The 4569-nt window shown below is 36.9% G+C and overlaps 2 non-coding genes across 2 annotated transcripts; one reads left to right on the forward strand and one right to left on the reverse strand.

The window, feature by feature from the left end:
* The first annotated feature begins 2173 nt into the window (after positions 1 to 2173).
* Trnai-gau (transfer RNA isoleucine (anticodon GAU)) lies at positions 2174 to 2246 on the forward strand. Its single transcript has one exon. It is a non-coding gene; the product is annotated as a tRNA-Ile (tRNA).
* A 378-nt stretch (positions 2247 to 2624) lies between these two features.
* Trnap-agg (transfer RNA proline (anticodon AGG)) lies at positions 2625 to 2696 on the reverse strand. The gene has a single exon. It is a non-coding gene; the product is annotated as a tRNA-Pro (tRNA).
* Between the last annotated feature and the right edge of the window lie 1873 nt (positions 2697 to 4569).

Below are 4569 nucleotides of genomic sequence, written 5' to 3' on the forward strand. Positions count from 1 at the left end.
TGGAAACTAAATTCAAGAATCATGCTCCAATAGCTCATAATAGTTTTTTATTTACTTTTAGTCCAAAGAAGATATTTGAATTGATAAGACTTACGTCAAAACCTTGCATATATTTTCCGGCGCTTTTCCTTTCCGTCCTCTGTGTTATATATATTCGACACTTGGCTGCGTACAAGCTCGTTTATTGCGAGAAAACATCATGGCAAGCTATAGGCTTGAAAATATGATTAGATGTAAAAGAACCTTTGAATTAACAAATCAACCAAAATTTATGAGAACCGAAATATTTGTCTTTAGTACTGATTTTTCCAATAAAGGAAATAAGACATTCATTTTTAAGCAAAGTCAAGAAAGACATTATTGTAATTTTGTGAATTAACATCCAAAGTGGTCCATTTAGTCTCAGCCTTTGCAGCTCGTTGGTTGTACTCTTCGAAAAGCTTGAACTCAACATTTATTTGTCATTTATCTCTGTGGTAAACAGACCCCGACAATGCTGTCTGAGAACTTCCTCAATGACACAAAATGGAACAATAAAAATGGCTTAACATTGTTGAATCAAACAAATCAATAGGTTTCTTTAGCTTGTATGTTTTGTTCACCCATCTAAGATCTCAAGAAAATTTCCAGCATTATCTTTGTAAATTATGCATACGTATGCACGTCAATAAGAGAAAATTTTAAAGAAACAGTTGTTTAGAGTTTTGTCTCATGAACTGAATTGGGTTGAAAATCAATAATAGCATGATAACATAGCAGCGCACAGTCAAGGCTTCTTCATTTGTTTTATGATAAAGAATTCGTCGAACTCCCAACGCATTACTCACTACTTTTAAACTGAACAAATATTCATTTTCGAAGCGCTAAGAGTTAAACTCCTTAAGGAGCGAGTTTTCATTACCGATTTGTGCTTTGGTAAAGAAGTACTGCCAACAAAAGAAATTCGTTAACAAATTTCTAAACTCCTTTAGAATCTCGGTGTTATGATCTATATGGTTTTCTCGTTTCCTTATCCAAAAGAGCTCACTAGACGGACTATCCAATATTTAAAACTGAATGAAATCTGTAAAAGGATTGAGAAATATTAATGATTGGTAGCGTACTGTATCAATTTCTTTTGAGCTTAAGCATTCAGCTTTACCGTTTAACTATATATGGGCAAATGGTAGACACTGATTTGACCAATCAGACTCGTGCTTTACTTTGGTCATGTTATAAATAACGTTGAGTTCTTAAACCGAAGTCTAATAACAATAATAATAATAATACTTTATTTACTCACGTATTACCTAAGAGCTAATAGCTCGTTTAAAACATGAACGTCTAACAAAAAACAAAAAAAAAATAATGAAGCATAAGGTTGCCTTTGGTTTTGCTTTCCTTTTATTGCCGTAAGAGATATGACATTTACCAGTTGGGCTCCTAGGCTTTTATCGAATGAGTTAAAAAAAATGTGTATTTGTAAAACATTATTAGACCACCAACCTAATTAGAAATCTGAAGCAAAAATCTGGGATTTACTTTTTTTGTAAAATAAAATTATTTGAGTATATTGAGTTGTGTTTGGCCTTAAGAGCTAAGACGTTTAGCTCCCAGTTGATAGGAATCCTCCGGTGTATGCTAACGCTAATCATCTTGCCATGATGTTACAAGAGCAACAGGATACCTCGTGAGAACCCCCTGATTTTTACACTTAGTGAAGTTCAGTTGAAAGGATCTAACTTAGATGAACTTGAAGTTTTTAGAGCACTTTTGAGTCCTTTTCCATCGACTCAAAAGCATCTTTGGTAACTGGATTGGCTTTTCTGTCCAATCGTCAGTGTATTCAACAGGAGTCTAATGTACCTCAGTATATATCGGGATAAAATGTATTAGTTGGTGCAAGAGATTATATTGTCTTGGTGTGTGACAATACGTTTTTCGGGCTATGTGGACACTTGACCTCTGGTAAGGCCAGTTAAGGACAGAAAACAGTGAAGACAAACGCAGATCAATTTCCTTGTTGTTCATAAGATCCTCTAATATCACCGCTGTTTCTACTTTATTTCTGTATGAGTCCAATTATTTATCGAAATATCTACTTATTTATTCATTAATTTATCAATTTATCAACGGCTATTTTTTTTTTGCATTAGGAATTCTTTGCAAAGGGGATTTTTCTTTTCAAGCATCTGGTCCGTTAGCTCAGTCGGAAGAGCGTGGTGCTGATAACGCCAAGGTCGTGAGTTCAAGCCTCACACGGACCACTTTCAAAGTATCGGTCTTGGAAAAAAATTTTTAGGATTAAATACATTCATTGCGAGTGGGATTCTTTCCCTTTTTTTCTTTTGAAGAAATATTGAAGGTTCTAAAAGGGGTCAAAATTTCTGGTAATATGACCCTTTATATACATATAACAAAGAATATACGTGACAACCTTTTTCTAATGGAAATACTTGCTTATTTTCTAAATCATTTTTTACTTCTAACAGAAAATCTGATTAATTCTGTCTGCTGACACATTTAAATTCAAAAACTGAATTTAATTATAACGCTTGTAACATAGAACTAACCAAGGAAAAGCCCGCAAAAAAACTCCAAGGTATATCATTTCTTCTATCAAAATATGGGCTAACAAAAGTAGAGGGCTTATCCGGGAGTCGAACCCGGGACCTCTCGCACCCTAAGCGAGAATCATGCCACTAGACCAACAAGCCTTATCTATTCGTTGTAAGTGGAACATATATCCTCTAAATTCTTGTCCATGAAAAGCGGGTAGTAAAACACGAGACGGGTGACATTACCTGTTCCACATTACCTACTCTATATTACCTGTTCTACATTGTCTTAAAGTAACTTGTCTTTTAATCGCTATATAATAGTAATTTAACCACACCAAATCAGATTCTCGTTGATTAGCTCTTTGAAATCCGTAGTGTTATCTTCAAAGCCTTTCAAATGATGACTAATAAAAACGAAGACACTAAATTTTAATTTTATCTATGGAGAGAAGCAAAGGTTTCTGAATATAAAACAAAAATTAAAGAGACCAAGACAAGCAGCTTTTCTTTTGGAAATTGCAAGGGAAATCATTTTTCTCGATTAGCTTCACTTTTGAAAATTATTTGGAAAACACTGAGCCTTGTAGCGCGGACGAGATTTATCATTCACACAAATCATTTGGAAGACTTTATATTAACTCGTCAATCTACACGGTTAGCTGTTGTCAACATTGCGGGGGAACTGTTTTAGAAGAGCACTCATAAACAACTGAGAGTTATCATTCTCATAGTAGCCGAAGACAAATTTTTCGTCTCAGCCTCCTCTAGAGAATAAACTCTATGCAGTAGTCGCCGTCGTCTCCGAAAATTTTTCTCATCTTCTAACCTCGTTACTTTCTTCATTCCACCTCATCTTTACTCGAGTCCACATCTTGGACTCGACATTAAGACCTTCGCCTTCGAGGGCGCAGGCGCTTACCGCTTATGGCATCAGCGCTCTCAGTAAATGTTAGACTTTCAATTAACAGAATAGCCACTGCATTTCTTCATTGGGCATGCATACGCTTCTCTTGTCGAATTTCAATCTATTTGGACGTCAAGATCATTTTCGTGTCCAACACAATCTCTTGTTCCCTCGTGCATTTGAGCAGTGTTAAGAGTGCTTCTCTTCTCTTTAGAGTCACTTGATCCGAAAGGGTTTCTCAGGAAATGCTTGAAAGCGGAGCGGCAGCGACCTGTTCAAGTATAGTAGATGGTCAGGTTCACTGCGTTCGAGAATAGATAAAGTTTATTTCTTGATAATGCTGATTGCAGATGGCGAGAATCATACGTGTCGACTTCCCGTACACGCTGGTGGTAAGGCGTCCGTCAGGTTTTCTTAAGCTTCTAACTGCGATGTCTAGGAAGGCGAGTTTGATGTCGCTTTCCGTCTTCATAGAGATGTGTAGACGCCAGGGAGCTGTTTTTGTCGTGGTCTGATCTTGATGTGGATAGCCTCTGATAAATATCCGCTTCAGGCAACTTCTTCGTCAAAGGGTCTGTCGCATCTTTGTTCATGCGCTGATTCGATCCGTTTTACAAAAGCAACAACGAGAAGCACGAACGCTTAACTTCTATACAGAAGGTATTTATCCCAAGGCAATTCAACTCAAGAAAAGTAGTGACTAAATTACATGGGCAGAACAATAACTCGCAAAGGCTCCAACAGAACTGACCATATTGAAGTCAAAACGAAGGAAAGTGGTTTGTACGCTCCTTCCACGTGCAAGACTGGAGGCAAATCTGGAAATTAATTTTCTAAAAAAGTTGTGATCCAAATCACTTTTCCGGTTGTAAAACGCAGACCAAAAATCACCGACACCTAGCTCAGTGAAAACGCGCTGCTGATAACGCCAAGGCTATAAGAAAGACATACTTTATAAATTCTTCGATGTATTATTTCTCCTATCAAACTCTTGGCTGACAAATTTGTAGGGCTTGTCCGGGAGTCGAACCCGGGACCTCTCGCACCCTAAGCGAGAATGATGCCAGCAGGCCAACAAGCCTCACATATTCTGTTCGTGGTGAAACATATATATTTATATTCTTA

This window comes from Stylophora pistillata, chromosome 9, assembly GCF_964205215.1.
Source record: "Stylophora pistillata chromosome 9, jaStyPist1.2, whole genome shotgun sequence".
Lineage (NCBI taxonomy): Eukaryota > Metazoa > Cnidaria > Anthozoa > Scleractinia > Pocilloporidae > Stylophora > Stylophora pistillata.